Source organism: Ranitomeya imitator, chromosome 6, assembly GCF_032444005.1.
Source record: "Ranitomeya imitator isolate aRanImi1 chromosome 6, aRanImi1.pri, whole genome shotgun sequence".
NCBI lineage: Eukaryota > Metazoa > Chordata > Amphibia > Anura > Dendrobatidae > Ranitomeya > Ranitomeya imitator.
This window is the reverse complement of record NC_091287.1, coordinates 152,897,939-152,923,695: the sequence shown is the minus strand read 5'-3', so window position 1 is coordinate 152,923,695 and position 25,757 is coordinate 152,897,939. Positions and strand designations below refer to the sequence as shown.

Below are 25,757 nucleotides of genomic sequence, written 5' to 3'. Positions count from 1 at the left end.
CTAATATTTTTGTGCACCTTGGTTATCAGAAGTTAAAACTGACTAAATGGTTGCTTTGACCATGTTTTAATGATGTACCTATACAATACATTAATAAAAGTGATTTACACTGACAAGCAAAATGGTAACAATGTTTTGAACTTTTGACTTTCAGGCTTCATATCTCACCATCCACTGCTGCTTCCATAGTGATATAACAAATGCAGATCCCTGGAAATGATACTAGTCATAGGTAAAGACACATTACGGGAAAAGCATTCATAGCATTTAAGTAGGACTCAATGAGGTGCTGTTCTACACCATATAGAATGGGAAAATATAAGTGGAGACTCTCATAGAACGGAATAAAAAACAATACTTTATTTCAACTTACAGATAAAATGTACAAACTTGTCAGCCAATAGGACACATGATGGTGAGCTAAAACTTAGGTGGCACCATCGGATGGCAGGCAAAAAAAGTAATGAATCAGATATATAAAACCTATGAGATACTAACAGTGAGACTGAAAGTAGATAATGGTAAATACATGTCTCTAATTTATATTGAAGTGCATAGTGCTTATCTAGACTATAGGGCTTAAACAGTATTAAGTAGATAGAGGTGCATATAATATGCTGTCAGTGTGTCGCTGGCTGCCTGGTAGAGCAGTTCCATTAGCTGATATGACTGCTCTACAAGTGATCTGAATCATTGTGAGACAGTATGGATTGCGGCGGGTAGGTGAGGGATATTGTGGTTTATTATTTTTTTCTCTTTTAAAGAAAAGTGGGTATCGGGGATTACGTGTTAAGGTGAGTATATGATTTTTTTTTTATTTCTTACAGAATTAACGGGTTTCATGGATTAGATGTTAGGTGAGTACATACTATGTTTTTTATTTCAATATTTATTTCTTTATTTTAACTTTTATTTTTCTTGTCTTTGAGCACAGGCACTGTTTGATGACTATGCCCATCAGCCATCGCCTTTTCCCACTGTTATTAGCGACGGCAGGCATTGGATTATGGGAGTGGTAGTCTCTCACCAGCTGACACCTGCTGATCTTCGTTAAGCTTTTTACCATCACAGCTGTGGGGTCAGGCTGACATCTGACAGCATGACCCTGCAGCGCTCTAACTGATGGTAATGAACTTACCGGCGATAACGTTACATCCGATCACAATTGCCGTGTGTACACAACCTTAGTGGAAACTCAATCATTTGCCGAACATTGGCTGAATTTTGTCAATTTTGAGGAAAATGCTCGGGAATCCGAATGTGCAATGTTCATACCGACTTTGAGATTAGCGAACGTTTTCTGAACAAGTTCACTCATTTCTAATGCAGATTCTTGTCTTGTCACTATATTGTTACTGTTTTGCTTCTAAAAAGGTAGATTTTAATTCAGGGAGGTACGGAGAATGAGAGAAAGTGGCCCATGCAGTCACTTATGTGGCACCAGATTCACAAACAACTCTGACAGGCTGAAAGATCCATTTCACTAGCCCCAGTGAAACAGAACCTTATTAGTCTGATACGGATGTCACCAGTTCCTCATTTGAAATAGGCGTGGTCCGTTAACAGGGTTATATTGGGACAGAAACCAGCCCCCAGTTGCATGTGATTAGGCTGAGAGGGACGTGTGGGTTTGTGGATCGAGATAAAAGAGCAGCCCAAAACTACATTATATACTTAATCACTTAAGGGCACACTAGACAATACACTATATATACACAATGGTTATACACATATAATTATTATTATTTATTATTATAGCGCCATTTATTCCATGACACTTTACATGTGAGGAGGGGTATACATAATAAAAACAGGTACAATAATCTTGAACAATACAAGTCACAACTGGTACAGGAGGAGAGAGGACCCTGCCCGCGAGGGCTCCCAATCTACAAGGGATGGGTGAGGATGCAGTAGGTGAGGGCAGAGCTGGTTGAGCAGCAGTTTGGTCGATCGGTGGTTACTGCAGGTTGTAGGCTTGCTGTAAGATGTAGGTTCTTTTTGAAGGTTTCGATGGTAGGTGACAGTCTGATATGTTGTGGTAGAGAGTTCCAGAGTAGGGGTGATGCGCGAGAGAAATCTTGTATGCGATTGTGGGAAGAGGAGATAAGAGGGGAGTAGAGAAGGAGATCTTGTGAGGATCAAAGGTTGCGTGCAGGAAAGTACCGGGAGACGAGGTCACAGATGTATGGAGGAGACAGGTTGTGGATGGCTTTGTATGTCATGGTTAGGCTTTTGTACTGGAGTCTCTGGGTAATGGGGAACCAGTGAAGGGATTGACAGAGGGGAGAGGCCGGGGAATAGCAGGGGGACAGGTGGATTAGTCGGGCAGCAGAGTTTAGAATAGATTGAAGTGGTGCAAGAGTGTTAGAGGGAAGGCCATAGAGCAGGAGGTTACAGTAGTCGAGGCGGGAGATGATGAGGGCATGGACTAGGGGTTTTGCAGATTCTTGGTTTAGGAATGTACGGATCCGTGAAATATTTTTGAGTTGAAGGCGGCAGGAAGTGGAAAGGGCTTGGATATGGGGTTTGAAGGAGAGATCAGTGTCAAGGATTACCCCGAGACAGCGAGCTTGTGGGACTGGGGAGAGTGGGCAGCCATTTACTGTAATGGATAGGTTCGTTGGGGGGGTCGCGTGAGATGAGGGAAAGACAATTAATTCTGTTTTGTCCATGTTAAATTTTAGATATCTAGCGGAGAAGAAGGATGAAATAGCGGATAGACATTGAGGGATTCTAGTTAGTAGGGTGGTGATATCTGGTCTAGATCTGGTCAGATATGCAAATACAATAGTGGTAGGACAAAGGGTATATGCGGAACATATAGCCAGTTACCAGCTAGATGAAAGGCCTGGCTTGCAAGTGAGCACTGCCACATGGGAGGCTATGGTGCCCTCTGAGTGTGACTTGTCCTCACATGATGTCCTCCTGACCTCCCAGAGAAAAACAATAGATATGCTTCACACAAGCGTTTAACCCTATGGGTCACTCGCCTCCTGCCCTCTGGGCTGAACCTAACTCTCCTCCCCTGGAGGTTTGGAAATGAATCTCCCAAAATCTATGAAACATCATAACTACTTGCTGGGTGGTCCTAGAGCAGCGGTTCAGGCTCTATCGAATCTGACCAGGCCCCTGCTACTCATAGAGACTAAACACAATTCTGTTATCTAGCTACTAAATAGAAGACTTTCGGCACAGGAATCCTTTTACAGTAAAAAAAAAATTCTTTATTTAAACATCTTCAGCAATAAAAAAACAACATCATGGGGACCCCCCATAGGCCGGACACGTTTCGGGCACAGTAAAAACAGTCCTTCTTCCAAGGCATACAGACATAGAGTGAGCAGTTCCTTATATCTATCACAACAGCACATGTAATTGATTAGAAAGGACTACCTTCCCAATTAACCCTTTATCAACCAAAGGCAAATTAGTCCTTCATATACAATACATAAGATCGCAATATCATGAAAATGCATTCTATAATAAGTATATACATATTTAACACATGCGTATGTTGTGTGAAGACATTTCATATACATAGGATAAGTTGAAAACCTGTTTTCACAAATTAGCATAGCTGAGCTTATATTTAAAAAAAGGAGTGATATTTTTACACTGAATGGTAATAGTACACAAGCCATATGCACAAAAAACAGTAAGATGTTAGCTGAATACTACAAAGATAAGGCAGAGCGATCTAATAAAAATATAGAAGATCACTTTTATAATTAAGGCTTCTGGAAAACGTGCGTTCAAATCCAATATCCTACATGCCTTCTGACAACGGAGTGCACGTTCCCAGTCACCCCCTCTATTTAATCTAGTTACTCTCTCTATTCCTTTAAAGTTTAAACTCCGCAAATTACCTTTGTGCGTTTCCAAAAAATGTTTGGATAATCCCAAAATATTTCTATGGCTTGCAGCAGTTCCACGATTTGCGTCAGTAATGTGCTCGCTTTTCCTTTTCTTAAGACTCCTTGTAGTGTAGCCTATATAATATTTATTGCATGCCACACACATTGCCATATAGACAACGTGCGTGGTAATGCAGTTAATATAAGTTTTAACTTTATATTCCTTTAAAGTGATATTGCTAACATATATTTTGGTGAGCAAAGTTTTCTTTTCCCTTTCCACCTAGCTGCTAGTGGCTGTTTTATGTGTCTCCCTTCCCGTGCATGTTAGACTGACTGGAGGTACTGACAGAAGTTTGCCGTGGTCTGAGGGTCTCAGGAATAAATACGGTGTACAACTAGGACATACAATATTTCCATAACTCCTTTATGAAATCCTAGCTGGCTGAACAAAAGAATCAAGCCGCATGGCTTGGTGGATCCACATGGGGTCTTCCTGTAGAAGGTTGCATGCCAGTTGGTAGTAAGGGTACCGTCACACAGTGGCATTTTGATCGCTACGACGGCACGATCCGTGATGCTCCAGCATCGTAACAATATCGCTCCAGCGTCGTAGACTGCTGTCACACTTTGCAATGCACGATGCTGGAGCGATAATTTCATGACGTATGTGCGATGTAGAAGCCGTTGGTTACTATGCGCACATCGTATACAATATCGTGCACACCTTTGTTACACCATGCGATCATGCCGCCCCAGCGGGACACTAGACGACGAAAGAAAGTTTCAAACGATCTGCTACGACGTACGATTCTCAGTGGGGTCCCTGATCGCAGGAGCGTGTCAGACACAGCGAGATCGCTGGAACATCACGGATATATCGCTGGAACGTCACAAATCATGCCGTCGTAGCGATCAAAATGCCACTGTGTGACGGTACCCTTAGAGGAGGTGTGAATCCTTTTGTTTGATTGAGCTGGCCTGGTGTCATGTTACCACAACACATACTGAAGGGTGTTTATAATCCTGGTCCAATAGTATTCAGCTGATTGACATAGAATTATATCTCCAATATTCTTCACATGGTGCATACTGGTTAACTCATTTGGGTATGTATACAGTTTTTTCTTCACCTCTATTCGCAAGTGTTCGATTCGGTTGAGGTCTTGCAACATGTTCTCATACACTTTATGCAGTTAATAGCCCTCTGTGTCTGCACTGCTACATACTTAGGCAGTTAACTGGTTCATGCAGCTTTACATGAACACCCGAGCCTTACACTATGGCTGGTCCGAATAACTAAAGCAATTGTTACCATCCACCTCTCGTGTCTCCCCTTTTCCTCATAGTTTGTAAGCTTGCGAGCAGGGCCCTCATTCCTCTTGGTACCTATTTTGAACTGTGATTTCTGTTATGCTGTAATGTCTATTGTCTGTACAAGTCCCCTCTATATTTTGTAAAGCGCTGCGGAATATGTTGGCGCTATATAAATAAAATTATTATTATTATTATTATTATTCCCATCTTCTACTGTCCACTTTTCATACTTTTTTGCAAACTCAAGCCAATGCTTCTTATTGCAATATTGAAGTTGCAGCTTCTCCAACTTTTTTTTGGGACACCATTGCAGACTTGTGTAATGTACGTCGCATGGTGTTTGCATGGATGGCTGTGATGTCACTATTACGAATGATATGAGCCACCTCCACTGCCTCGTTTGTCACACTAGAACTGACAGCCCTTTTGATGAACTGACTTGTTGACTCCAATATTTTGCCTGGTTATCCACCTTTTGGTTTTTGAATGGATGGATGGATTTTATTCTGTATTATTCTGTCATGGCACTCACACGACGCGGTACAGCGATTTTCTTTGCCCGAGAGACTGCTATTGATGAGCTGGATTATGCTGTTTATCTTTTCTTGGGAAATCTTCTTCATGGCTGCCTCTCGATTTGAACCAGTGACCTTTTGCTTGGGAATTAACCTAATAATACGCTATTAGTCAGTATGAGAACAGGTTGTATTTTGTAGTATACAGGAAGAAAAATATTTTTCCACCACCAGTAGCAAAACAGTAACAGTGCAGTGGCATGACAAGAATCCGCATAACTAATCATATGCTAATTAGTTGCAAGTCAAAATTATGTACAGTAGAATGTAGAAGTTTGGGCACCACTGGTTAAAATTACTGTTATTGTGAACAGATAAGCAAGTTAAAGATTAAATGATCTCTAAAAGGCCTAAAGATAAAGATGACACATTTCCTTTAGTCAGTTTATTTTAGTCAAAAAAATATTCATTTTTTCATTTTTAAAATTACAAAACAAATAATGGGCCGATGCATAAATTTGGACTTCATTGGAGATTTATGCGCTCAGATAACTGACCAACATTTTAAACCTTAATTAGCCTGTTATGGATACTAACGATGCAGGGTGCCCAAACTGTTGCATCTACTCATTTTCAATTTTGTAATTTTTATAATGTAATATATGAAAATATATATTTTTTGCCTAAAATACAAAGGAAATGTGTCATCTTTAACGTTAAGCCTTTTGGAGATCATGTTGGAGCGCCCCCAGACACAGGGCCGCGAGTTCTTGGTACCGGGCCTCTCTGGTTCGGTTCTGAGGCTGTCACGGTGGCTAGACCTGGTCCGCGACCCTGCTAAGGGGCGTCCAATAAAGGTGGTACAGTCTGTCAGGGATTCGTGACGCCACCTGTGGTGTTCGGTCAGGGTGACCGATGCTGCTGTGGGGTCCGCTGGGGTGATGGAATGGCAGCTAGATGGTATACCTTCCCACAGGTGAAGTATGTCCCCAGGGCTTCCCAGTAAGGTAGATGGTGATGGTGTGAGGTGCAGTCAATAACGAGGACATAGGGTTGCAGTCTCTTTACCTCTTTACTGAAGACTTCAGGATCCTCAATCCAGAGCACGCTTAACAGGGCTTTCTGAGACCGGCTGGTCCGATGGGCACATCCAGAGTTCCCTTTGCAGGTGGAAATCAGTGCCTACTACTAGTGCCTGTGTGTTGCAGTGCTACCCTGCTGAGCATTTGGAATAGTCCTCACAACTGCTGTTCTCGTTCGTTCTTTCTAATTCTCTCTCGCTTGTTCCAGATGTTACTAGTTTCTCGCCCCCCAGGTATGTTATGGCTAGGACGCACCCGTATGACGGCTAGGCTCGGAGCTCTTCCGGGACCCTAGAGACGCCCCTCTCCACGCGTTGCCCCCTATGTCTTCGTAGGAAATTAAGGTAGACAGCCAACCTATAATTAACTGTCCTGCGGAGTTCAAAGTAAGGCCTAGAGTCAGTTACTCCCGCGGTGTTCCGGCCACCAGCTACACGCCTCAGTATGATGTTGCCTCGGTCTCACAACACGACTCCTACTGGTTCTCCTTTGTGCTTGATCTTGTTTCTCACTGTTCCACAATATCCTTCCCTTCGTGTCACTTTCTTAGGATACTGCCGCGGGGTGTGCAGGCGCGGTTCCGTAACGTTCTGCTCTGTTCGCTAGGCACCTGCCAGGTTCCCACGCCTGACAGGGACCCCCCTGTGTCTTCTCCCTGCAACACCCCCTGCCACGGGATGTTGCTTGAATCTAACCCAGTCAGCTTCTGACTAACTTCCTATCCAACCCCTAGTTTTACCAGTGTGAGGAGTGGCCCAATAAATAAAGCATTTTTCTCCCCCTAGTGGCCGGAGTGTGAAGTGTAATGTGTGCTGGTGATACCTGGTCAGTAGAATTCCTTCAGTGCCATCAGACGTACCATCACTCCCCTTAGTGGCAGAGTGTCATACTGCAACGACCAGATCTCTGGGGTGCTGCACTGTCATCTTCAACTTGCTTAACTGTTAACAATAACAGTAATTTTTGCCAGGGGTGCCCAAACTTTTACATGCAATATGGAGCCTGAACGTCAAAAGTTCAAAACATTGTTACATTTTTGCTTGTCAGTGTAAGTGGTTCTCCAAGAATGTCAGATTAAATGACACAATGTCATGGGGTTACCATGACAGTGTGGAGCCAGAAGGCCGCAGCATCTGGCTGCTCCTATTCCGGCGCTGAGAAGCACTTCTTCATTTTAAATGTGTTTATTTCTTTTGGCAGAGTAGGAGTTAATCAACCATGTTGGAAATCCCTGTGTTCACAACTGAGCTTGGTTAGCCTCTCTTTTCCTTTTTATAATCTGGGCTTTGTTACAAATCCTTGTCAGAGCAAGCATTTGCTGCATGGCTAACGGAGGGAGAGGAGTTCATATGAGGAGAGTTGATGGAGTTATCTGTGACTGTTGTTTGGTTTGTAGGTGTGGTAATTCCCTATGCTTCTCTATTTTTGTTTATTCCTCTACCTCCACACCCCAGTTCATTCCCCTGTTATATGTGAGTGAATATCTTGCATGCCCAGAATTTTCTGTTAACCCTTGTTTGTGTTGCCTTGTTTGTCAGGTTGGTGTACTACGGGGAACAGTAGTGACACGGTCGAGCCAGGGGTACTCGGTAGCCAGGCAGGCAGTCTATTAGGGATGTCACAGAGGCGATTGCCCAGCACCGTGGCCCTGACCGGGCAAATGAAAAAAGGAATATTTACAGGGGATAATAGTTTATGGTTGTATCGTGACGCCTGCTGAGGTGTCTGGCCAAGGATGGCAAGCGCTGCAACGAGGGTCCCCAGGGGATAGATGGTAATGCAGCTGTCATGTTCACCAAGTACAAGTTCTGGCCGGTCTGAAAGCAACTGGAGTCTGCTCCACCAAGTGGGTAAATTAAGCCTTCCGTTCTGTGTCTGTCTCTTTGGAGATTCAGCAGCCTCTGAGCTGATCTGTACTCCCTGCTTGTCTATTCTGAACCTACAGCCAGCATACCTTGCCCCTTTTGGAGGCTGTCTTTTCGGTCCCAGCTCTGAACTCTATATAATGTGGTGCTTCTGGTGCTGCAGAGGTGGCCAGATAACCTGCAGTTCTCCAGTCTCCAAATTCTGTTCCCAGGATTTGCAATCCCTGGGAGCCAAGGGCTCTGATGCCCTGTTCTCGCCTAATCCTATGGTGAGCTTTCCATAGCTCCAACCCCTAGAAACTCCATGTGCTCTCTCTTCCCTTCCTCCCACTACACTGCACTACTCTGCTCTAACTCCTCCTCTCAGCCAGAAAAGACAGTCACCCTACAAACTAGGGGCTTGTGCTCCCCTTTCTGGTCAGGGATCAGACTTGTGTGTGGATGTGTGGCTTACTCAGTGTAGGGAGCTACATTTACTTCCAGACATGATACCACTTCCAGTTAGGGAGACGATACCATTGTGGCAGCCGAACTGCAGGGGCGCCACAGTATCCCCCCTCTCTTCCCTTGGTGGGGGAAGAGAACAGACAGAGGGCTAACTCAAGAGATAAGGCAAGTGTGGAGGCCCCAGCAACTTCACCTTCAGAAGTATCCTAGGGAATAGGTGAGCTTGCACACCCCGTAGTGTTAGGGACAGGAAAGGAGGCCCTGATCCCGGGTCACCCAACAACTGTGTCATGACACACAAGTTGTATAATTCAAAGTAGTAACATGTCAGGATGGCATGCAGACTGAAGACATACAGAGACATATGTCTCAACTGACAGAAGAGCCTGATCACATATAACATAGTCGGCCTGAATCAGGGCTATGATATGTGAAGAAATGTATCTTGTCACAAAGAACAATAGGGATTATCTCCATCTTTATCCTTCAAAATTTTGATTAGACTTTTTGTTCTGTGCAGTCAGTCTCTGTGTACTGTTATATAGCTGTCATAATGATGGAGGAGGATGACACTAGAGATAGTATTTAATATGGAAAATATACCTTTTTTCTCATATCACAGTCCTACTTATTGCCAACTGTGTGGTACAGCTCTTCTGTCAGTTGGGATGCAGGTATCGGGAGCTATATATCTTCAGTCTGCAGCCAATCTTAACATGTGTCTAGGATGGGCTGAAGTTTGAATTATATCACGGATGCCATTTTATCACATTCTCTGAGAATCACTTTAAGGGCTAGCTCACACAAGCATTTACATAGGATAAGTGCTATGTGATTTTTTATCTGATAGCTCGCACATCAATGCTATTCAATGGCATAGTGCTGATGCACCATTTTTTTCACCGTCAGACTCTGTCAGTGGAAAAAGTCTACGAGTGGGTAGAAAACATTGGACAACACTCGGATGACATCTGAGTGAAATCTGATTTCCAAGGACTCAGAGCAGGGAGATGATGGAGAAATTGTGTTCAGAGAGAATCGGGTCACACTATACTGATACTTGGATCAAACTTTGTTCAGAGTTTGATCAGAGTGCCATTAGCACAATCGGCCTGATTCTCTCAGATGAGAGAATCTACATCTAGGGCCATGTGACCTTGGCTTGATAAGTTTCATATGATCCATCAAGATCCAGATGGTGAACCCTTTTCCATGTATACAGATGTAACTTTGTGTTTTGATTACTGTATTGCTATGTGGTTCAATAATGATGGGTTTACGTGGGCCCATAAGAAGCACCAATCAGCAATCAAACAAAGTGATCTATGCTTGATCAAATACTTTTACTGTGACCAATGGAAGCTGAAATATCATTAATATTATAATTTGGTTCCCATTAGGTTTGTATAATGTTGACTACACATCTACTGTTATTTTAGTGCCCACATATAATATCCAGACAGCTGACAAACAAGTGTTTTTCTAGTTTGCCAGCTGATCAGTATTATGGTGCTTAAATAAAAATTCTTATGAATTATTAATACTATATATTATTATGAGTAATTCTTCTGTTTTCTAGTATTAATTATGGGCCTGAACCTTAAATTGGCTGTCCACTACTTGGACAGCTAATTCTTAAACACTGATTGGCTGCAATGCCTACGTGGAATAGCAGCGTTACGTGGGCCCTTGGAGACATTGCTGTAATGGTGCCATTGCGGGAGATGAGTATCTGTTATTTTTTATTTTACACTCCAGAAAGTAGGGGATGTCCAAGTAGTGCACAACCTCTTTAACTTATGGTAAATGGGACTCTACTCAATGTTTTTTTCTGCTAAAAAGCAGAATTTGTGGCTGATAATCTCGTGGAACTAAACAGAATCATAAGGGTTTACATAGTAAGGATTTCTAAGTGTGGTGGAGTATGGATTTGTAAGGTTGGCGGAGTCTTTATAAGCTAACAATTTTTGTCTGTGTATGAAAGCTGAACCATATAAAAAAAGATCTCGGAAACTCAATTTCGAAGACTTACATCTGGGGTGTTTCTTTGGGCTGCTTGAAACCACAGCACTGGTTGTGCGGTCATAAGTAGCAAAGTCTGACAGAAAAATTCTGCCCCAAACCACTTTTTTACAAAACCTCTAATATTCCTATATAAACACCTGTCTTGATTTATTTAGTTTCTTCTGGAAATCTGGTTTCCTATAGCAAATACCATGTGGCTACTTGGCTTACTAGATGGGTATGTTTGTGCAAATGTTTATGTGTGGTAGGACACCTCGAATTGAAACTGAGCCTGAATGATTAGTACTTTTTACGTGTTAGAGTATTATTTACATAAACATAGCAACAAATTGAGAAGTTTATCCAGTCGAAATGTCAACAATTCCGTAATTGGTGTGGTCATCAGAACTGCAAAGTCAACACTCACCGCGGGGAAAGAAGTGGCTTTCCGAAAATGTTTTCTCCGTGTGGCTATAATATTCCGCTGATGTTTTGTTCCTCTCTCTACATGGTATGGAGATCTCATGTAACTCACATTTATTATCTGAATACTATCTTGGATACTCAAAATACCTGGAAAAGGATATTATAATAGACAACAGATCTAACTCTTTTTTTTTTCAAAACAGTTGGTATACTGGGTTGAATTAGTGGACTGACCTGAGCTCAACTTTTAGGAACATTGGATGGTCTTTAAACTATTAGAACCTACATATAGTTCTCATGGGTTAGCTGGCTTTACATGGGAATATTCGGTTATTGTCATAGTCTTAACCTTGCAACAGCTGGTCTTGTTAATAAACACATGTACAGGTCTGTGAGCAACATTCTCCAGCATTTTATAATGTGGGCAAATAATCAAGAAGAACTAAGTGTGATAAGCAGATACATTAATACATTTCCAACGACAGACTAAACAACCTTGTCATTAAAGAGAAATTGTCCGTTCCAATAGCACTATTAACCTGCAAAGCTAATCTTTCATAATGCTATCAACCTGCAGATTAGCATTATATTTGCAGGTTCAAAGTGTTATCGGATCAGACAAGTTCCATTCAACGGGTTATTCTCAAAAACAATCAAGTAATTCAGTAGAGTCTATGGGATTACTGGGGTTTCAAATGCTCGTACCTCCACCAATGATACTTAGATCGGGGCTCTACAGCTCCATCCACTGTCTGTGGGACTGCCGAGTGCAACTTTCGCTCTTTCAGTCCCATAGACAATGAATAGAGCAGAGGTCGAGCAGTGTAACTGACTACATGGCTTGCGATACTTTCTGTAAAGGTAATGTAACCTGTTTCTGCCTTACATCATCATTTATCTGTTTTGTCAAAGTTTGCTGCCTTCCATACGGCTCAGTTATTGTACACAGCATCGGTTTTTCTTTAACGTTCATCCCAAGAGAGTCTTTTTTGTTAAGTTGCAGAGCAAAGTTCAGATGAATTAAATAAAGACAAACCCAGCTGCAGATCTGTTCAGCGTAGGTAATCTCATTTTAGTACCCAAGCTATATAAAAGTACTGCTGAGAAGATTGGCTGATAAAGCAGAACTATGCATGTAACTGATTTACCAGGAACAATTTAAGTTTATCAGATACAAGTAAAAATAGCAATGCTCATATTGACTGTGAGAAAGTAAGAAACTCAAATCCCATGTAATTTATAACCAATAATTTTCTCTGGCAAAGTAGGAACTATAATTTTTACCATTCTTTCAACCTAAGGTTATATAACTGGAAAATGTGAACTAAGCAACTTAAAAAAATGGCATTTTTAAATTTAGATATCGAATAAGATTATTTTCTATTGTTGCAAGTGGGAAGACAACCCTCTACAGGTTGAAGCCATGCTGGCCATTATCTGATTGATACAAACAGTACATTTTCAGCCATATACCTAGTGCTAAAGATTGCTATATAATTATGTGGATTACTTGGATCTGTGAGAATGAGAACTACAATAGTGTACACCAGGCCCTCCACCATGGCTCATTGACCTCAATATGGTCTGATCTTTAGGATAGCTCCTTCAATCAGAGAATTCTGTCTATTCTTGGCAATTGGCTGGCTAACAGTATTTATTAGGACATTTTGACTACCATTGTTCATAGGGTCATTGTGGCTGGTATTGTTCACGGGAGTATAAGGACATGGTTAGTATTTAAGGGCATGGCTTCATGGCGCTCTGCAAAATAATAGAAGCATACAATTTATATATTTTATTTATATATATATATAGAGGCATTTGGGTTCCTTAAAGATCTGAAGGTAAAGAGGTCTCTATATAGGTTGCTCTTACATCAATCTTGCATTAATTTTATGGCTGGAGATACTAATTAACTGGGACGATATCCTGAGACACAAAAATACACAAAGAAAATGGGACACGTTTATTAGCATCCTGGATCGGACCTGTGCACAGTATATACCGTATGGGAATAAACATACTAGAAATATGAGGAAACCAATATGGCTAAATAGAGCTGTAAGGGGCGCAATAAGTGACAAAAAGAAAGCATTTAGAGAATTAAAGGAAGTAGGTAGTGAGGAGGCATTAAATAAATACAGAAAATTAAATAAATTCTGTAATAAGCAAATCAAGGCAGCAAAGATTTAGACAGAGAGACTCATTGCCAGAGAGAGTAAAAATAATCCTAAAATATTCTTTAACTACATAAATAGTAAGAAACTAAAAAATGTCAGTGTTGGCCCCCTTAAAAATAGTCTGGGTGAGATGGTGGATGAGGATGAGGAAAAAGCCAATATGCTAAATGACTTTTTTTTCATCAGTATTTACACAAGAAAATCCCATGGCAGACAAAATGTCTAGTGATAAAAATTCCCAATTAAATGTCACCTGCTTAACCCAGCAGGAAGTGCGGCGGCATCTAAAAATCACTAAAATTGACAAATCTCCGAGCCCGGATGGGATACACCTTCGAGTACTGCAGGAATTAAGTACAGTCATTGATAGACCATTATTTTTAATCTTTAAAGACTCCATAATAACAGGGTCTGTACCACAGGACTGGCGTATAGCAAATGTGGTGCCAATATTCAAAAAGGGAACAAAAACTGAACTCGGAAATTATAGGCCAGTAAGCTTAACCTCTACTGTGGGTAAAATCCTGGAGGGCATTCTAAGGGATGCTAAACTGGAGTATCTGAAGAGGAATAACCTCATGACCCAGTATCAGCACGGGTTTACTAGGGACCGTTCATGTCAGACTAATTTGATCAGTTTCTATGAAGAGGTAAGTTCCGGATTGGACCAAGGGAACCCAGTGGACGTAGTGTTTATGGACTTTTCAAAAGCTTTTGATACGGTGCCACACAAAAGGTTGATACATAAAATGAGAATAATGGGGATAGGGGAAAATATGTGCAAGTGGGTTGAGAGCTGGCTCAGGGATAGGAAACAAAAGGTGGTTATTAATGGATCACACTCGGACTGGGTAGCGGTTAGCAGTGGGGTACCACAGGGGTCAGTATTGGGCCCTCTTCTTTTTAACATATTTATTAATGACCTTGTAGGGGGCATTCAGAGTAGAATTTCAATATTTGCAGATGACACTAAACTCTGCAGGGTAATCAATACAGAGGAGGACAATTTTATATTACAGGATGATTTATGTAAACTAGAAGCTTGGGCTGATAAATGGCAAATGAGCTTTAATGGGGATAAATGTAAGGTCATGCACTTGGGTAGAAGTAATAAGATGTATAATTATGTGCTTAATTCTAAAACTCTGGGCAAAACCGTCAATGAAAAAGACCTGGGTGTATGGGTGGATGACAAACTCATATTCAGGGGCCAGTGTCAGGCAGCTGCTACAAAGGCAAATAAAATAATGGGATGCATTAAAAGAGGCATAGATGCTCATGAGGAGAATATAATTTTACCTCTATACAAGTCACTAGTTCGACCACACTTAGAATACTGTGCACAGTTCTGGTCTCCGGTGTTTAAGAAAGACATAGCTGAACTGGAGCGGGTGCAGAGAAGAGCGACCAAGGTTATTAGAGGACTGGGGGGTTTCCAATACCAAGATAGGTTATTACACTTCGGGCTATTTAGTTTGGAAAAACGAAGACTAAGGGGTGATCTTATTTTAATGTATAAATTTATGAGGGGACAGTACAAAGACCTTTCTGATGATCTTTTTAATCTTAGACCTGAAACAGGCACAAGGGGGCATCCTCAGCGTTTGGAGGAAAAAAGGTTTAAGCATAATAACAGACGCGGATTCTTTACTGTAAGAGCAGTGAGACTATGGAACTCTCTGCCGTATGATGTTGTAATGAGTGATTCATTACTTAAATTTAAGAGGGGACTGGATACCTTTCTGGAAAAGTATAATGTTACAGGGTATATACACTAGATTCCTTGATAGGGCGTTGATCCAGGGAACTAGTCTGATTGCCGTATGTGGAGTCGGGAAGGAATTTTTTTCCCCAATGTGGAGCTTACTCTTTGCCACATGGGTTTTTTTTGCCTACCTCTGGATCAACATGTTAGGGCATGTTAGGTTAGGCTATGGGTTGAACTAGATGGACATATAGTCTTCCTTCAACCTTAATAACTATGTAACTAAGACACTAACTTTGGAGATATATACTTTCTCTTCACTTTGTTAACCCCCTTCGCGCATATGGGAGTAATTGTATAGTCATGTGCTGGGGTAATCATATGTAGAAGAGGCTCAGGAGCTGAATATAGCTAATATAGCTAGAATCTCTCTCTAATAGATGGCATTTAAATTACATCACTCCTAGTGCATGAGGATGTCGACTTCCATCACCTCCACATAATGAGATAGACTACCATGGCAGTGGGAGGCCTGCTTGAAGGCCAACGTTGCTGCTGTCTTGTGTGGTGAAACGCTACCTGAGTGGGTTGGGGGACACTCGCTTGGCATGGGATTTAAGCACTCAGGCACGATTTCTCCACTTAAGTCAGTCTATTTGGTTTATTAAACATCATAAACCACATAACATACCGTCTATTTCATTACAGCCATGAACTTATCATGACCACCAGTCTGTTCATGCAGCAGATAAACTTCTCTGCCATATATTACAATCACCTTTGTCAGGGGTTACCTTTCAGGAGCTCCGCTCCCCACGCTGACTCCTTGTCAGTCCTGGCTTCGCCAACACAGGTGCTGTCCCAGGCTCTGTAGATACACAGTCTCTCCAGGTGCTTCCAGGAAGACTCCACTCACAGGAGCTTCCAACACAGACCACCAGGTCCACGGTCTCTCAGGTGCTTCCAGGAAGACTCAACTCAAAGGAGCTTCCAACACAGACCACCAGGACTCATGCTCTCACCAGGTGCTTGCAGGACTCCAGTCTATCCCAGGACAATCCAACACCCTGAGCATTCAGGTCCACGGTCTTTCTAATTGCTTCCAGGACGTCTCCACTCCCAGGAGACTCCAACACAGACCTGACCTTACACATGGACCATACAGATCCATACACTCTGACCATGTGACCAGACCTCAGTCACATTATATGGTTATATGGTTGTAACCACTCCCCTAGATGGGAGTGTGTGTGATTAGCCAGTCCCACCTAGCTCACCGGCTAACCCTATAAGCCAGCCGTTATAAGTAAACACAACAAACTCTTGTGGAACTATAAGTCCCAGCATAACCATATAATTTTGGGCTTACAGCACAGAGCACCTCTGCGACACACACCGGCCATTTACATTCCTGCCGAACTTTGTCTCATCACCATAATTATGCCTCCAAGCGCATCCTGAAGCACACACACAGCGCCCCCTGGCTGTAACCTGGGTTACCGCACCACACTTGTTACTTCTCTGAGTTTCAGCTGAGCTGGTCCTTTCAATACAGACTATATGCCGCAGTACTCTGAAATTGCATACTACAATATAAGTGATCGGAAAATTACAGGTTCAAGTCCCCTAAGGGCAATAATAAATGAAGTAAAACGAAAAATTAAACAAATTATGTAAAAAAAATCCAAATATCAAAATTTGAGTCATCACTCTTTTCCACTATTAAAAATAAAGAAAAAAAGCACATGTGGCATTGTTATCTGTGGAGACACAAGGGTCAGTGGGTGCTCTTGTCCTCTGGCCTAGCTGTCTTTAGAAAGACTGCATGTGCCAGTGCTAATCTCACTGAATGTCCGTAGTACTTCCCCATGGGCAGATTCTACTCAGACAACACGGTGAAGTTAACACACTGCGGTAATACTTTATTGGATCGCGAAATGTAGCTCAATGTAGGATTTACTTGGAAATTTCAGACAATGTCTGTCCAGCCTCTGTTTGAAGACCCCCATTGAAGGAGAACTCACCAACTCTCATGGCAGCCTGTTCCACACATTGATCACTTTCACTGTCAAAAGTTTTTTTCTAATCTCTAATCTGTATCTTTTTCTTTTCTTTTTCATTCCATTGCTTCCATGTGCAAATGAGAATAGTGATGATCCCTGTACACTGTGACATCTCTTCTGATATTTATAGACAGCTATTAAGCCTCCCCATAGCCTTCTTTTTTGCAAGGGAAACATTCCCAGATTCTTTAACCGTTCCTCGTAGGACATACTTTGCAGTGGTGTCCCACAGAGTCTCAGTGGAGACAAAGGCAGCCCCCCCTTTTATATTCTACAGCTCTCATTTAGGGTATTCTCCCACAGGATTGGGGGAAGGTGGTGGGAGGTAATCCCTCATTGTTAGATTGACTCAATTAGCATGCATATTTGTCCTCCAAGTTGTCCAGACTAGTGCAATGCATTGGGCTGATGCAGTACGTAATCTGCAGGCATTCCACAAATTAACATAGAACAAAGGTCAAGGGACATACTCACATGGAACAATGGCTCATGTCCCTTGATAAAACAAAGTCCAGCTCACCATGATCGGCATCCTTAGGAACTCAGAGCACGGAACCGCTGTGTCATGGCATGGAGGAATCGAAAAAAGATGAGGAATCCAGCTCAACGAGGTAGTGAAAAAAAAAAACTTTCTTTATTCACTTCAAATCATGTTTAGTGGAGGATAAAACATCAGCAGCAACAAGGAATAAAATGCGATATCAACGCGTTTCTGGTGAACAAGCACCCTTAATCATGATATCCGTTATCTGACTTGTCTTACACTTTTATGCTAAGATCCGGTGAACACACCGGTACTACAATTAATTAACATAATTGCTAAGCAAAGTGAAGACACATGAAAGTGAATACAAACTAAGCGTTAAAAACAAGTATTTTGGCTAGATGGAAATGCGAAATATAATTCACAAAGTAGATGATTTTAAAGTCATAAATTTATATAAAAATAACACAATTATTTGAAATATGTTAAACTTCATTTGACATAATTATTTTATAAACCTGAAAAATTTCACTATAATTGTTTACACATCCAATATAAAAAATAATTATAATAAAATAAGTATTCAAGGTAGCATCTGATAGAATATCAGATGCTACCTTGAATACTGCTTAGTATCAGATCCGTTTTTTTATATTGGATGTATTCCTTGTTGCTGCTGATGTTTTATCCTCCACTGAACATGATTTGACGTGAATAAAGAAATCTTTTTTTTCACTACCTCGTTGAGCTGGATTCCTCATCTTTTTTTCGTCTCATGTCCCTTGACCTACTGAACCAAGCAACAATACATCAGGAATAAATAATAATAATTCACCCTCACACCAGTTGCCAGATCGATGCTGTCATCTTTGTAAAAATATGAATTGTTAAAATATAAAAATAATTAACTCAATTGGTAATTTATGTTAAGAGAAAAAACTCAATGCCAAAAACGCTTTTTTTCAGTCACCTTAGCACACTAAAAATATATAATAAAAAATTATCAAAACATCATATGGACCTCACAATGGAATAAATAAAAATACAAAGTTTGTCTCACAAAATAAAGCCCTAAAACAGCTTCATTTATGAAAAAATAAAAATGTCATTGGTCAACACAACAAAAAGGTGCTTTTTTTCCACCAAAAGATTAAAAAAAACTATGCAAGTTTGGTGTTACCATAATCGTACTAACCTGGAGAAATCCATGCATAGGTCAATGAATTCATAGGATCATTAAAACAATAATGCATAGAAAACAAAACCCAAGAACCAATGACAGAATTATATTTATTATGTCCCAATGTGAATTTATTTCCTTTTTTCAATAAATGTTGCTGTAAAATGAAGAAAGGTGTTATTCAAAGCTACAATTCCTCACACAAAAAATTAAATCTTTATATGGCTATGTCAATAGAAAAAATAAAGAAAGTGGCGCCTCTGGGAAGAAGAGGAACAAAGAAGGAAATCGCAAAAATGAAAAATTAACTAGGCCTTAACAGGTTAAATGTTTATTCTCATCTCACCCTTTCATGGCTGGGCTGAGTATAACTGCTTCCAGGTTTCAGAAAAAAGTAGATTAAAAATCGCACTCACCATCCTTGAAACCGTTTTCGCGGGATGACAGCCATTTCTCACCAACTGGTGCTTCAACAGGTCCTTCTGTACACATGGGCAATAATCTGTTACAGCACCAGTTGGTGAGAAACGGCTTTCGTCCTACAAGCATTCCATTCACCCCTGCAAACCCTTTATTTTAATTTTCCAATAAAGAAGGAATGGTTTTAAAGGATGGTAAGGGCGATTTTTCCTCTACTTTTTTCCTGCTATGCTGCTCATTGGATTTTATACGCCCCTGTGTTCCTTCAGTGTCTGATTCCCTGCTTATTCTATGCACTAAAGGGAGTATCTGTGGATGTTGTTAGCACACATCTTTTCTGCATGCATAGAGGTTTCAGCCATAGTTAGAGGAACTAGTATAACTGCCAAGCGTGGTTGTTGTACTCCGTTTCGAAGACCCCCATAGAACTGAATGGTGGTAGCACAAACATCATAGCACAGCCCAATGCCCTTTCACACACTGCTGGAGACTGCAGTAATCAGAGAGTGATATTATATCAAGAGTGGCCAAGTGGGCTATCACATAATGCTTTGCAGCTATCCTTTCACATGGCCTAGAGCAGTCAACTAGGATGGACTATCACAGGCAGTATAAAAGAGGAGGGCCAGACAGAAAGTGCCAATTTAGTATGTTACAGCCTAGTGATAGAAGGTTACAGTGCACAGTTCAATCTACATAGGAAAAGAAAAAGGCCTGAATCTGATTGTGGTTTACTACTGCACTGCTGAAACATTTTGAAAATGGGAGTGGTATTCTCAGTCTGGGAATACTTAAAGTGATAGGGAGGTGCTGTACCTGCATAGTCAGTGTGACTGATTTGATTGAACTGTAATATACTACAGTGTCAGCACCATGACCATAGTTTTTTTCTGCACAAACTGCAATCATGCAGGATAGTTTAATACCTCTATTTTCAAATTTTGCTTCTGAAGAAAAATCCTGAAGTCAAGGCTTGTGTGTCAGTGAAAGAGCTCTTCCTGCATACTGAGGTGGGCAAGCCATATATTTTTTTAGGACAAATGTTTTTGCAAATGTTTTTACACACTTCCTGTTGTAATAATCCAATATTAAACTTGAACACACCACCCAAATAGAGGTATTGATTAAGACTGGTTACCAGCCGTTGGATATTAATACGATTGTGTTTCATCAGAAATGCCTCAATACACTCCTTGATTAACTTATTGAGATTTGCTGCAAATTGCATTTTTAGGAAAAAAAATATTGGCATATCTCTAATAGAGAGTTACATGAGTGTACAACAGTGAGAAACGTTGTAAATTGATGGATACATGCAGATGATTCTTAGAGTGTATATATCTCCAAAAACATAGGATGTTTGTACGTACAAAACAATTATTTTTGTGGCAATCTGTCCTGTTGTATTTCACGTGTACATGTATTATATTTTAGTTTTGATTTATTTTAATTCATTTACATATGACAGAGTTCTATACAGTATGAACTTTTTCTACAAATTTTCATCTAATAGTTTACTGCATTGTAATAAGACAAAGGCCTTTTATTTCTATTTGAACTCAAAACCTAAATAATAATAATCTGATGCTACAATTATAATTACCCTATAATTGCTTTAATACTTTGTAGCTGAAATAATTTAATATGGCATGACAATGTTGTGAATATCTTAAAAACACAATATAGCCTAGAAATTGTTGTTTAGATTTTTTTCACATGTTAATTTGAAGCCTGAATGTTACAAAGTAGACATCTCAAACAGTGGTAGACTATGGGGTTATTACACAGCTCAATAAACAAGGCTGGTAGAACATTAGTGGTTTTTCCAATGGTGGAAGACAGAAGTAACAGTTGCACCAAGTCCCTAGCGCTAAATGGGGTCCAAGAGACCCTACAAACCAAGAAACTATTATTAAAGTAGTTGAAATGGTGCATCAGAGGGATCCCTGATTCGTAATTTACATTTGGTCCAGGGATCTTAAATGTTAAAGGTTTTCTAAAAACAAAATTGTTGCTGGACCCTTTGCTGCATGTGTTCTTCGGTGGGCATTTAGCCACATCACCATTATACAGTATATATATTTTTCTTGACAATGGTGGAAACGTTAGAATTAATATTACACATACTAGTTTAGTTCTGACTTGAGTAACCTCTTAATTAAGTTTTATTAAGTTCTAACTTCATGTTAGATTAAATGTAACTAATACTTAAGCCTTTGTGTAAGATAATCATGAATAATGTAAAAAGGGCAAAGATGTTGCTCCTTTACTTGTGCTAAAAAAGTGATCATTTGTGGATTTCCTCTTTACGCTATCTGTGTAGAATCTGCTAGGTGTATCCTATAACTGATACCACAGGTCACATCTTGCAAGCAGTGAATAGTCACATTTTTCAACTGGGAAAGCACAAGGTACCCTTTGAAAGTTATCTGCGGATCTGACACTAAGCTGCACTATTAGATACGGCCGCTATTGCCGATGACACAAACATTCAAGAACATTGTACACTTTTGCCTTTATCTCTTTGCCCTTTGCTTTCTGACAAATTTCTCACACCCATTTTCACAGAAACCTCCAGATTCTTAAACCATCATATGAAAGGATAATTTTCAAAGCCTTTCACTTCCATGTCAGTAGCGAGATTAAAACGTGACACGAATACCTGTTGCATACTTTCTTTAAACCTGAGCCAATGGAACAGCTACTGTCATGGGAAAGTCCTTTTCATCTCACATCATATAGCACTTTAAAGTGAAGGGAGTGTTGATGTAATGCAATTTCTGATCTGCAGAGGTCAGTGACAAGTGCCCTTCTTAGTTAATAGTTCCATTTATCTGCCTGTTAAACATTTTTCACAAATTTTCCTCATCATATGTAAAGTGAATTTATACTTTGGTAAGTTTGGAAAGTTCAGTCTATATCACATTGTCCTGACTTTTAATACTGTAAGAAACAATATATAGGTCAAACTATATTAGTATAAATAGCACAACGGCGCTTATATGTATCGGTACTAACTAGCTGCAAATAAAGGCAACTGCCACCTTTTGTCTGTTTGGAAGTACTAAAATGTATATAAGTCATACCTCATTAGAGCCAAGAAAATATAGACAGCTGAAGAATCGCTTAATTAATCTTATCAAATGTGACAATTAGTATAGTCTCAATCTTAAATTTGTACAGGAATATGTACACCACAATTTAATTGAGAGGCATAGCACTTAGTGTATTGGTCTATAAACTAAAATGTAGGTAGAGAGCAGCAGTAGAAACATGCTGTTAGGGGCTGTCGGAACGCATCGAGTAAATAGTGAGATGATATTTGGTGCGTTCGCAGCCCGGGGTCCACCGTGCAGGAGAGAACCTGCTGCTGGCAAATGGCGGAACTATATGGCGGTAGAAGCGATCTCTGTTACTTCACAGAGTCGCCTATAAAGAAAGCACTGTGTCCTGTTTAGCTCACAGGAGTACACAGCAACTGCCCAGCAGATAGCAATCTGTGGTCACGCAGTCAAAGAGGCACTCATACAATCTCCTCACCGGAGGAGCCGGTATTCTAGTGGCTTATTTCAGCCAGGGCCCTGAATACACAGATGTATGACCACATTGGTACAAAACTCATGACATGAATTGATACTAGCGCATGGCCGTTCGGACATGCGAACCTTTTATAGCTGCAGCATGTACAGGACCTTCCCAGAAGGACCAATGGGAGGCTGCCACAGAACTTGAGCAACTTCAGTACCTTCCTAGAGGACCAATGGGATTTGCTGCAGTATCTAAGCATGTGACCTCCGATTTTAGCCTGTGCATGCTCAGAAGAGGAAAAGCAGGACTTAGTCCCAAAAGCATCTGCTCCCCGCTGCCCTGCACTGGCTACAATGGCAGAAGCTAGAAAGGCAGCAGTAACCCTTTGCACAGAGTCAGACTGAGCGAGATGCTGGGACCGACGTCTCCGCCGAGCAGGCTCCACCACGGCAGGAGAAGAATGGGAAACCGCAGCGGAGCTGGCCCGAGATTCCCCCTGTGCAGGGAAGGGAACTCGACCCCTAACACATGCCTAAAATAGTCTGACATCATAAGAAGGTCTTCATTTATAAAATGGTGTAAAATTAAAGGCATACCTCGTAATACTTGTCTCAGTCCAGGAACGAGGAGAGTTGAACATGCTATAAAAAGTGCTTGAGCGGAGCCTCGACTGGTGTCCCCATGGAGACACTGGCGAAGGGGGGACTTCATTAAGCAACTGAGAGACATTGGATATTTTAACTAGATACACTGAAACCAAAAGGCTTGAATTCTGAGATGGAGCTATTTGCCTTTCAGTGATTGCCAGATACAGAATCTGACTGTGATTATTGCTTTTGTATATATAAGAAACTACTTACCAGTTTGGACCATCCCTGATGAAGGACACCGCAGTTTTCCAAAATGTGTTGTAAGTAGTGTGGTCCACTAAGCGATCTATACTTGCCCTGACAGCGTGACGTCATAAACACTTCTTCTCCACTCTGACCCTCTAACATTTTGAGCATGCGCCACCGGCCAGGGCACTGCTCAAGCACTTTTTTTTACAGCACAAACAACTCTCCTTGTTCCTGAACTGCGACTGGTATTATGAGGTACACCTCTAGTTTTACATTATTTTATTAATGAAGACCTTCTTCTGATGTCGGACTATTTTATGTATGTTTCTACTGCTATCTACCTGCAATTTAAATTATAGACCAATAAACTAAGTATGATGCCTCTGAATTAAATTGTGGTGTATATATTCTTGTACATATTAAGATTGGGACTATACTAATTGTCACACTTGATAAGATTAATTAAACGATTCTTCAGCTGTCTATATTTTCTTGGCTCTAGTGAAGTGCAAATTACATACATTTTAAAATTTTATATTACATTCTCTTACATCCCAAAGTTGCCTTTTTAGCTGGAAGATTCAGTTGAAGGCATGTTATTAGTACTTTTTTAAAGAAATCAATAGACATTTGGTATGCATGTCTTTGAAGACTGATGGTATGTGTTTATTAGAGTTTCAAGTGCTTTAGACATGCCAAACATACTTTTAGGTAGATTTCAGAGTTCTGTATTTACTGTCTAGAGGTTTCATGACTTTAAATGTTCCATTCAGACCACTATTGCAGTATTTTTCTCCATTATTTTGGAATTAACCAAAACCCAATCATTTATTTGTCTATTGTTCAGGGAGATGATAATAAGGTCATTTAGAATTAACCAAAACCCAATCAATTACATGCCTAATGTTCAATGAGCTGATAATGTAATTTATCTGATTTATTATTATCTTGCTTCATTTGGGTAATAACTTTTTAACCAACATCTTGACTTTACCATATCTTTATGGATGATAGACTCCACGTTAAATTTCACTATTTATTTAACTTTGTATCCAGAATGAAGAACAGAAGCTTATATATGATGATGTGTGACAAGTCTATATCCCCAGTTTGGTCACTCATAATTAAATTTTTAGTTGGGTTTTTGAAGTTTTTATAATCTGCATCATCATAGAGGAAACAGATATTATGGAAATGATTTCCTGGCTTTCAAAAGACCAACCTAGGAAAGGGGAACTAGACGGAGACTCCAAACATTTGCTTCTAAAAGCATATTGTGGCCTCCTTCAAACAGTATTATTATTAATTTTAAATTTAACTTGTTCTTTTTCCATGCATTTTCACACACCAAATTAAAATACTTTGTATGTTAAGTATTTAAATTCATTCTATAATTTGCTTGGTTAGCCCCCCAAAAATATATATGATTTCTTTTGAACCACATAGGTCCCTTAACCACATAGGTCCCTACCTGCAAAACGTGCAACAAGGCACGGAGTAGGCCTCAGTGGTTTTCTTTAATATGGGTAAAGCACTGTACCTATTTTTACATGAATGTAGACATAACATGACAAATTGCTGGCATTATCACCAAGTAACTACCAACAAATCTCGGGAATTATTTAGTAGTAAATGTCATTTGCAAGCACAAATATAACATTGTAGATCATTGAACATTTCACTCTACAGGGCTGAAGCCTTCTTCAGATGGAACTCATGTTTGTACACATTTGTACATTTTTACACAGAGTACTAAATACCATTTATGATAACAAATATAACATTGTAGATCATGAGGCATTTCACTTCCCAGGCCTGGAGCCTTCATTAGATATAACTAATAAA

The 25,757-nt window shown here is 40.4% G+C and overlaps 1 protein-coding gene across 1 annotated transcript in view; it reads left to right on the top strand.

Moving 5' to 3' along the window:
- SUGCT (succinyl-CoA:glutarate-CoA transferase) overlaps positions 1-25,757 on the top strand; it is a 1,605,135-nt gene that overhangs the window by 1,136,717 nt on the left and 442,661 nt on the right. The window lies entirely within an intron of this gene.